At 36.6% G+C, this 11,315-nt stretch overlaps 2 long non-coding RNA genes across 3 annotated transcripts; both read right to left on the reverse strand.

The window, feature by feature from the left end:
- Window positions 1-1,812: 1,812 nt before the first annotated feature.
- On the reverse strand, window positions 1,813-5,459 carry LOC111869953. 2 transcript variants are annotated; one of them, XR_002843772.2, is made up of 4 exons: window positions 5,336-5,459; window positions 4,059-4,163; window positions 3,799-3,959; window positions 1,813-3,266 (listed from the first exon to the last, which is right to left on the reverse strand). It is a non-coding gene; the product is annotated as an uncharacterized LOC111869953 (long non-coding RNA). The 2 variants fall into 2 exon arrangements; XR_002843771.2 differs by lacking the exon at window positions 5,336-5,459 and having other exon boundaries at window positions 4,059-4,961.
- A 2,527-nt stretch (window positions 5,460-7,986) lies between these two features.
- On the reverse strand, window positions 7,987-11,293 carry LOC111869954. Its single transcript, XR_002843773.2, has 3 exons — window positions 10,498-11,293; window positions 10,238-10,398; window positions 7,987-9,705 (listed from the first exon to the last, which is right to left on the reverse strand). It is a non-coding gene; the product is annotated as an uncharacterized LOC111869954 (long non-coding RNA).
- Window positions 11,294-11,315: the final 22 nt, after the last annotated feature.

Raw genomic sequence — 11,315 nt, forward strand, 5'->3', positions numbered from 1 at the left:
AAATGTCTACTTTCGTTTCGCAACCACATCAAATAAACATTCATATTTACCAATTTCCATATTATGCACGACGATAACCGCAAGTAATAATAGGTATTTAAATTGGTTTAAGCTGATTGGTCGAGACCTGCGTGTAGTTACTGCAGACATTCGTAGAGGCAGTAGTTATCGTGTTGCCCTTTCCCCTATTCTAGATTCCACCCACTGATCATTCCGTGCAACGCAAATCTCAATCGATAATTAGCATAATTCAAATTAACACATTAATCATTAATAAATTCATATATAATTATCACGGTACCTACCGCCTGCAGGCACCTCAAAAAATTTACGATGTTAATACATCACGTAAGTACAACATTATTTTTCATTCTACCGAACTTCCCTAAGGCAAACCAGAGAAAGTAACAACAATTTTGAGGCATGTTATCTAACATGGAAAAGATAAAGCACAATTTTTTCCTCAAAAAGACGGAAACTTGGATAATGTATATTTACCGAGTTAATTATTTGAAGGTTTTAATTATATTAGTTATTTCATCCTACTAGACATTCACAGGCGTTTACAAACATTCTGCTTGCCTGCACGACTATCCTGCAGCCTCATTCTTTCCCATTACTAGCACATGGCTCAGTCAGCCACCTATCGGCATTTTGCTGTACGAATGTATCGAATTTACCCTTCCGATATAAGCATTCCGTGTTGATATGAACCACTGTAGAAGAGGATTATAATTAAGGCTGTATCATATGAACATTAAATATTACTTGGTTTATTTGTAACCTTAATTCTTCCATTAGATATGTTCATAACATGTTGATCGTAGAACTTGGTGCCACTACTTGAAGGTTATGTAACTAAGTAGAAGTGGTATTCGGTAGCTCAGTGGGTATAGAAACTAGTTCTCACCTTTTATCAATACGTGAGCACTCATTTCAAAATATGGCAGTGTCTGTCCCTCTTCAGCGAGCTCTCGGTTATGTGGGGCGCCTGCTATGATCAGCCATTCCGGTTGGCCGTCCACTGGAACCCATAAATCAATTCGGGAACCACTGGACAAGCATACATGTAATTTTGTATTGGTTACTTATAAGACAAATTGCCGAGCCATTTAAATTAATTTTATATTTGGATCGGACATATTTTTACCGACGATTTCACATTAAGGAGTGCGAGCTTTTCCCCACGCCTACGAAATTAATCTGTGAGCCACATGTAGTGGACCCCAACTTTCATTTCCATGACTATCCAAATTCTCTTGCAATTGCAATACATTTTCCATACTGAATACAATTATTTTGTTATCCATGCTTTACCTATATCCTCAATAGCCACAACCCTTTACTTTGAGAGAGATGGAAGTCAAACTGTTGTAAATGCTTCAAGCCAGGCATCCAGTTCTATATTAAATAGTATTAACAACAGTCTTATTGCTGCTGCTTCTATTACTAGGAGAGAGGTTTATTCTTTAAAGGTACAACAACTACCATATTATGATATTTAGAAAGAATATCATAATGAACTTAATCCTCCAATCTACCTAAAATATTATTCTCTTTGGTCAAAAATACCTTGATTCATGTTCGCTCCAAGGAAACCTGCCAGCATTTCATTAATGTTGGCACCTATGGAATCTTTAGTGAACAAAAAACTATTATTCTTTACTTCTTTGTTCTCTTCCTTTCACCTGCAGTCCTGCCACCAAAATCATCAAGAGGGATTTCAAAATATTAACATTCATTTGAGGTCATAAAATTATTATTATTAATGCTGTAACTTTATACATGACATGTCTTGTACATCCATTTGATTAATGTAACAAAAGCACAGAATATAATATAGATATGGCAAATTAACAAAATTAGGAATGATGTTAGTTTTGTAGACTAGAAAAAAATTAAATTTATTTGCAGAATATACAAATTTCATATGTCTAAGCCAAGCATGCAGAACTGCATGGTAGTAGTAAAATAAATTTTTATTTCCAGTATAAATATAAATATAATACACATACAGATGTCTCAGATAACACAGTATAATAGCTAAGTAGAGGTATTCCATGCTACAGGTATATCAGTTCATAAAAATGTGATCTAATTTTAATCCAATCAACTAATTAGACAAGACTAAATTAACAGCATCCACTGTAATGCAAATTGTTTGCTGCCCAATTGAGAGTTGGGGAGAGAGAGAGAGAGCATAGGACTGCACGGAAAGTGGTGAAGGAATGCAGAGGGAAAGGTTGAATTTGGTGCGGCCACACAATCTTTCTGAACCTCTACTATTACATGAGAAATCAGACAGTATGAGCAACGAAACATATAAGGATCACTGATGTACTGCACTGCACAGGACAATCAGTTTAAGTATGGACAAGAATACTGAGAATTTCTGCAGCAGACTTCAGAGTTTCTCATGGATTCTTATGGGAAAAGTGTGTTCAATTTATGCAATTACACCCTCTGCAAATTTCTTCTGGAACACAACTCTTATGTAAATTTAGGAGTACCTGTAATTATATCAAAAAATGTCGCCGTTATTAGCAGCACTGTTCATTGTTTCTACAATTGTTAAGAAGTAAATATTTTGAGAGTTTACTGTGAGTTTAACATTTTTTATTATGTTATCATTTATGTTTACTGACAGCATCTCTTGTTTTGTAGTGCATTTAATCCCCCCCCTTTTTTAGAAATCTTCAGGATTGCTTTTATTTATCTTTTATTCTAATACCTGTTTATTGTATGTCATTGTGAACCGATTGTTGAAAGCCAAAATAGTGGAAGAAGAGGTTGTCGTTGCAAGGCAACGGCACAGTAAACATGTTTCTGCAGCAACAAATTAATACACAACAAAGGAATGGTTAGAAGTGGTGTTTTCTGTGTGGTATGTGCTGAGGCCATATAGCAAGGGCCAACGGGAACTCCTTTGTCGAAGAGGAGTTCCCATTTCCATAGACGTGCACGTCTAGGAGAGAATAAAAATATTGGTCATAGCTTTCGAGGAGACTGAAGACAGGAATATCTGTAATGGTGAAGTCCAGGAGTAATTTAACCAACTGAGACCTACAACTGACCGAAGCTTGTCAGTTGGAGGTCTCAGTTATGAACTGTAAGTTAACAGTCAAAATTCACAGTTGGTCATGAAGAATCTCCTTTGTAACAGCTGCTTCCTACCAGTGACTAGCTATCCTGTAAAATCTTTGGTGCTTTCTTGGTGATATGGATGTAAGGAATAATGCCCTTTGCTCCACAATGAAGAGTTTCCACTGCAAACAAGAAACTGAAACTATAAGAAACATAACTCATAGAATCAAGTAAATACATAGGTATAAAATTACTGACAGCTGTTATGAAACAGAAAAGCAAAATAAGGACGGGGAGAACTGTCATTATGAAATTTCAAAATTATTTTCAACTGCTGTGAAAGTTTTGAAATGTATGTTCATAGTACAGCGCTGACAGTTGTGACTACAGCGACTAGCAACATGAATTAATCCAAATCTACTAATAGTCACAACGTTTATCCAAGTGAGGCAGGCCAGGCATCTCAATCATATTCCCCCTTGGAGGTCTCTTCAAGGCTAGTAACACACGGATTCTCTATGTTCTCCAAACATGCCTGCTTCCCAGATCTCCTTTGTCAGTCTCTTTGCATGCCATATGTAACTTTCCCACATTGTTGAAGTGACCTTAAAGTCAGGTTTGTACCACTGTGCCCACACTCTTCAATAATATTAGAAAATATTAGCAAAAGAAGTAATTTCATGTAGTCAACACACAAAAACAAAGTACACAAACCTCTTCAAATATTTTTTCTCACGCCTTTGTTCCAAATCCATTTTTACCAGTGTTTCTGCTGTAATATATCTCAGTCTGGGACCAAAATTGTTCAGTGGAGCCGATACAGCAATTTTATAGCGGTATGTGTCAAACTCTGTCAGTGTTCATTAATTTTAAACCTGGAAAAGAATTTCATGTAATATATGTTGAGGATTGGTTAACCTTAAGTTCAATGAAATAACAAAATGAAATTACACACACTTCAGACATGTACTTACATAGCTAGGAACTTATGTTTAGAGAGAATTCCTTCAGTAGGGCTTGAACTGTAGATTCACTACTTTTCGAACTATTATGTTCCACTATTGCTGTTTGCGGTAAAACTGGAAGATTATTTTTAACTTTCAAAAGTCTCTTCTTGGAACAAATAATGAACACATCAGATCACCTTCACAAATTCGTAATTTCTTGCAGGATATCTCTCAGATATCATCAGTTTCTCCACACATCACAAAGAAATGTGAACCATGGTCAGCAAAAAGTATTCAAATCCCGAACATTTTCGACAGTTTTCTAAAATTCCCTTATTCGAAATAAAACAATTTTTGAAATTTATTAACACATGAGCATTATTAAATTCTCCCAAAGTTAACATCCCCCCCCCCTTAAATAACTAGGACACATCACTGGGACCCCTCCACAACTTTCCTTCCTACGTCTCCTATACATCACGTAGGTTGGGTTAGTGCCATTCATGTTCAGAAATGTTCCCTACTGGACACATTTACACACTGTTTCACACGGTGCTCACATTTCTTTACACATGAACAAGAGTCCTGCGTGCTGCATGCATTGCCACTTTCTTCCTTTCGGTTGATTATCTAATACAGCTGCACCATTACCACACGTAACTATAATACGTCACTACAGACATTGTACTATCTAACGCAATAACGTTGTGTGGGGAAATAGCGAATTCCCTGCAAATCACAGATATATTCCGTATTCAGATTTAACTATTATATACACGTTGCTATTGCACGGAATAAAACGCACACTGCATTGATTAAAGTAGGCAATTCAGCGAAAGTAATGTACTATGGTCACATTTAACTGTAATGCCAACATATTTCAGTATACAAACTGCAAATATACGCAAAATTAAATAGAAGTATTCAAATGATTCCGGTCTAGATAACCGAAATTAATGACCACGGGGATTCGTTGCGCTGGTCACAAGACACCGTCTATCCGCTAAAGTTGGCACTAACTTTGCCGGCAAACGGCGGTCGCTCGGTCGATATAGTTCGCTTGTGGACTAAAGCCACGGAGTTTGTTATTCAAATTATTTGAAAATTGTCTACGTTATGAACACAGGCCCGTCATGACGGGCCATATGTACCTGCCTCTGCATTCGGAAATTCCCAGCTTGTGCTAACAAATAATATACCCTACATATAAGTATTGGCTACAATTATAACTACTGATTAACATATCGAAATTCGGCATGAAAGATGTGACACCCAAGGCCATCATTTTTAATTCATTACAATACCTCATACAAACACGATGGACGTGCAAACTTCCGAGGTGGCAGACACAGCTGTCGCCACGAACTTCCAGCAGTACAGCGCTGCGCATCTGACGCTGAGCCTGTCTTCCCACTGGAAGAACATTCGATGAAACTGAGCAGTGTTAGGTTAAATTTGCGCGACAAACCACTGCGCATCTCGCTCCTAATTATGACAGCATTTTGTGGGAATGAGTAACGTTAGGATAGTACAAACTCCCACTGCGCATCCAACTATTCCTGCTGGCACAGACGTGTCCGACAGTGTAACTTGTAATCAACAGAGCATGAAAATGGGTCTCGTCAATTTTGAAGAGCTAACGAATCGTTAATTCTCTCGAAATTCCTTCTCAGATATTCAATGAAAATATGTTCAGGGAATGTAAGTTTTTGATGTTTTCACGGTTATGACTATGAAGAAAGTCGTCTTCTGGGATCTGGAGCCGTGTATTCTTGGTTTTAACCGACGTTTCGGAGGAACGTATCGCCTCCATCTTCAGGGCAGTTGAATTGCGTTGCGAATACAGAGAGGAGTAGCTGCAATTGCACATATACACGGTGCCAAATCCCAGAAGACTGCTTTCTTCATAGTCACCGCCGTGAAAGTCTCAAATCTTACATAATCTTTATAATGTTTCCATGATGCTGTTCTAATGATGGCAAACATCACTTTCATGGACAGAAAACTGCCAAATTGTATTTTGTTTTCCTACAACGTTTGTATATTATTCACTACACACGTTAACTGCTTCATACCGTGCAACGCAAATCAAAATCAATAATTAGTATAATTCAAATTAACACATTATTCATGACTAAATACAAATTCTGGCAACATTAGCTTTCACGTATATATCTATTTTGGTACCTGCCGCTTGCAGGCACCTCAAAAAATTAATGATGTTATTACATCACGTAAGTAGAACATAATTTTCAAGCCTACCGAACTTCCCTAAGGCAAACCAGAGAAAGTAACAACAATTTTGAGGTATGTTATCTAACATGGAAAAGATAAAGCACAAATTTTTCCTTAAAAAGACGGAAACTTGGATAATGTATATTTACCGAGTTAATTATTTGCAGGTTTAAATTATATTAGTTATTTCATCCTACTAGGCATTCACCGGCGTTTACAAACATTCTGTTTGCCTGCACGACTACCCTGCAAGCCTCATTCTTTCCCATTACTAGCACATGGCTCAGTCAGCCACCTATTGGCATTTTGCTGTACGAATTATCGAATTTACCCTTTCGATATGAACCACTGTACAAGAGTATTATTATTAAGGCTGTATCATATGAAAATTAAATATTACTTAGTTTATTTGTAACTTTAATTCTTCCAATAGATATGGTCATAACATGTTGATCGTAGATCTTGGTGCCACTACTTGAAGGTTATGTAACTAAGTACAAGTGGTATTCGGTAGCTCAGTGGGTACAGAAACTAGTTCTCAACTTTTATCAATATCTGAGCACTCATATCAAAATATGGCAGTGTCTGTCCCTCTTCAGCTAGCCCTCGGTTATGTGGGGCGCCTGTTATGATCAGCCATTCCGGTTGGCCGTCCACTGTAACCCATAAATCAATTCGGGAACCATTGGACAAGCGTACATGTAATTTTGTATTGGTTATTTATAAGACATATTGGCGAACAATTTAAATTAATTTTACATTTGGATCGGACATATTTTTACCGACGATTTCACATTAAGGAGTGCGAGCTTTTCCCCACGCCTACGAAATTAATCTGTGAGCTACATGTACTGGACCCCAACTTGCATTTCCATGACTATCCAAATTCTCTTGCAACTGCAATACATTTTCCATACTGAATGCAATTATTTTGTTATCCATGCTTTACCTATATCCTCAATAGCCACAACCCTTTACTTTGAGAGAGATGGAAGTCAAACTGTTGTAAATGCTTCAAGCCAGGCATCCAGTTCTATATTAAATAGTATTAACAACAGTCTTATTGCTGCTGATTCTGCTATTACTAGGAGAGAGGTTTATTCTTTAAAGGTACAACAACTACCATATTATGATATTTAGAAAGAATATCATAATGAACTTAATCCTCCAATCTACCCTAAAATATTATTCTCTTTGGTAAAAAATACCTTGATTCATGTTCGCTCCAAGGAAACCTGCCAGCATTTCATTAATGTTGGCACCTATGGAATCTTTAGTGAACAAAAAACTATTATTCTTTACTTCTTTGTTCTCTTCCTTTCACCTGCAGTCCTGCCACCAAAATCATCAAGAGGGATTTCAAAATATTAACATTCATTTCAGGTCATAAAGTTATTATTATTAATGTTGTAACCTTATACATGACATGTCTTGTACATCCATTTGATTAATGTAACAACAGCACATAGATATAGCAATATATGGTATTAACTCCGTCTTAAGTGTAACAATTTATTGTAGTTCTTTCGTTTTCCTTTCTTCTGCACTACAGGGAGCCTACACAGAATATCTCAACAGTTCTGAAAACAAGAAGTAGCCGCTGCAGCGGGTAACCCTGAGAATTTTAAATTTTAAATTTCGAAAAAATTTTATAGAAATTTTTAAAATTGGAATTGAAGATTTTAAAAGTGCAGGTTTATGAAAATCAAATTGACGTGTGTAGGATAACAGAGATTTTGTACATATCTGACTGATATCAGCGGGGAAGATTCTGATATATCGAAACCTGTCAGCAACGCCGAAATGAACAATTGAGAAGACTAGTGATTTTTAAATTTTAAACTACATGCAGTGCAGCAGCTACGTGAGAGTATACACCTGTTGATGGCCATTTGCGGCCGAAACGTATAGTGTAGAAGAAAGGAAGACGAAAGAACTACATTAAATTGTTACACTTAAGACGGAGTTTATGTCATATATTGTGTAGAGTGTAACAGGATGCTTAAATATAATATAGATATAGCAAATTAACAAAATTAGGAATGATGTTAGTTTTGTAGACTAGAAAAAAATAAAATTAATTTGCAGAATATACAAATTGCATAAGTCTAAGCCAAGCATGCAGAACTGCATGGTAGTAGTAAATTAATTTTTATTTCCAGTATAAATATAAATATAATACACATACAGATGTCTCAGATAACACAGTATAATAGCTAAGTAGAGGTATTCCATGCTACAGGTATATCAGTTCATAAAAATGTGATCTAATTTTAATCCAATCAACTAATTAGACAAGACTAAATTAACAGCATCCACTGTAATGCAAATTGTTTGCTGCCCAATTGAGAGTTGGGGAGAGAGAGAGAGAGCATAGGACTGCACGGAAAGTGGTGAAGGAATGCAGAGGGAAAGGTTGAATTTGGTGCGGCCACACAATCTTTCTGAACCTCTACTATTACATGAGAAATCAGACAGTATGAGCAACGAAACATATAAGGATCACTGATGTACTGCACTGCACAGGACAATCAGTTTAAGTATGGACAAGAATACTGAGAATTTCTGCAGCAGACTTCAGAGTTTCTCATTGATTCTTATGGGAAAAGTGTGTTCAATTTATGCAATTACACCCTCTGCAAATTTCTTCTGGAACACAACTCTTATGTAAATTTAGGAGTACCTGTAATTATATCAAAAAATATCGCCGTTATTAGCAGCACTGTTCATTGTTTCTACAATTGTTAAGAAGTAAATATTTTGAGAGTTTACTGTGAGTTTAACATTTTTTATTATGTTATCATTTATGTTTACTGACAGCATCTCTTGTTTTGTAGTGCATTTAATCCCCCCCCTTTTTTAGAAATCTTCAGGATTGCTTTTATTTATCTTTTATTCTAATACCTGTTTATTGTATGTCATTGTGAACCGATTGTTGAAAGCCAAAATAGTGGAAGAAGAGGTTGTCGTTGCAAGGCAACGGCACAGTAAACATGTTTCTGCAGCAACAAATTAATACACAACAAAGGAATGGTTAGAAGTGGTGTTTTCTCTGTGGTATGTGCTGAGGCCATATAGCAAGGGCCAACGGGAACTCCTTTGTCGAAGAGGAGTTCCCATTTCCATAGACGTGCACGTCTAGGAGAGAATAAAAATATTGGTCATAGCTTTCGAGGAGACTGAAGACAGGAATATCTGTAATGGTGAAGTCCAGGAGTAATTTAACCAACTGAGACCTACAACTGACCGAAGCTTGTCAGTTGGAGGTCTCAGTTATGAACTGTAAGTTAACAGTCAAAATTCACAGTTGGTCATGAAGAATCTCCTTTGTAACAGCTGCTTCCTACCAGTGACTAGCTATCCTGTAAAATCTTTGGTGCTTTCTTGGTGATATGGATGTAAGGAATAATGCCCTTTGCTCCACAATGAAGAGTTTCCACTGCAAACAAGAAACTGAAACTATAAGAAACATAACACATAGAATCAAGTAAATACATAGGTATAAAATTACTGACAGCTGTTATGAAACAGAAAAGCAAAATAAGGACGGGGAGAACTGTCATTATGAAATTTCAAAATTATTTTCAACTGCTGTGAAAGTTTTGAAATGTATGTTCATAGTACAGCGCTGACAGTTGTGACTACAGCGACTAGCAACATGAATTAATCCAAATCTACTAATAGTCACAACGTTTATCCAAGTGAGGCAGGCCAGGCATCTCAATCATATTCCCCCTTGGAGGTCTCTTCAAGGCTAGTAACACACGGATTCTCTATGTTCTCCAAACATGCCTGCTTCCCAGATCTCCTTTGTCAGTCTCTTTGCATGCCATATGTAACTTTCCCACATTGTTGAAGTGACCTTAAAGTCAGGTTTGTACCACTGTGCCCACACTCTTCAATAATATTAGAAAATATTAGCAAAAGAAGTAATTTCATGTAGTCAACACACAAAAACAAAGTACACAAACCTCTTCAAATATTTTTTCTCACGCCTTTGTTCCAAATCCATTTTTACCAGTGTTTCTGCTGTAATATATCTCAGTCTGGGACCAAAATTGTTCAGTGGAGCCGATACAGCAATTTTATAGCGGTATGTGTCAAACTCTGTCAGTGTTCATTAATTTTAAACCTGGAAAAGAATTTCATGTAATATATGTTGAGGATTGGTTAACCTTAAGTTCAATGAAATAACAAAATGAAATTACACACACTTCAGACATGTACTTACATAGCTAGGAACTTATGTTTAGAGAGAATTCCTTCAGTAGGGCTTGAACTGTAGATTCACTACTTTTCGAACTATTATGTTCCACTATTGCTGTTTGCAGTAAAACTGGAAGATTATTTTTAACTTTCAAAATTCTCTTCTTGGAACAAAGAATTAATACATCAGATCACCTTCACAAATTCGTAATTTCTTGCAGGATATCTCTCAGATATGATCAGTTTCTCCACACATCACGAAGAAATGTGAACCATGGTCAGCAAAAAGTATTCAAATCCCGAACATTTTCGACAGTTTTCTAAAATTCCCTTATTCGAAATAAAACAATTTTTGAAATTTATTAACACATGAGCATTATTAAATTCTCCCAAAGTTAACATCCCCCCCCCCTTAAATAACTATGACACATCACTGGGACCCCTCCACAACTTTCCTTCCTACGTCTCCTATACATCACGTAGGTTGGGTTAGTGCCATTCATGTTCAGAAATGTTCCCTACTGGACACATTTACACATTGTTTCACACGGTGCTCACATTTCTTTACACATGAACAAGAGTCCTGCGTGCTGCATGCATTGCCACTTTCTTCCTTTCGGTTGATTCCCTAATACAGCTGCATCAATACCACACATACTAAAATATGTCACTATAGTAGACATAGTACTAACTAACACAATAACGTTGTGTGGGGAAATAGCGAATTCCCTGCAAATCACAGATATATTCCGTATTCAGATTTAACTATTATATACACGTTGCTATTGCACGGAATAAAACGCACACTGCATTGATTAAAGTAGGCAATTCAGCGAAAGTAAT

Source organism: Cryptotermes secundus, unplaced genomic scaffold, assembly GCF_002891405.2.
Source record: "Cryptotermes secundus unplaced genomic scaffold, Csec_1.0 scaffold1429, whole genome shotgun sequence".
In the NCBI taxonomy this organism is placed as follows: Eukaryota; Metazoa; Arthropoda; class Insecta; order Blattodea; family Kalotermitidae; genus Cryptotermes; species Cryptotermes secundus.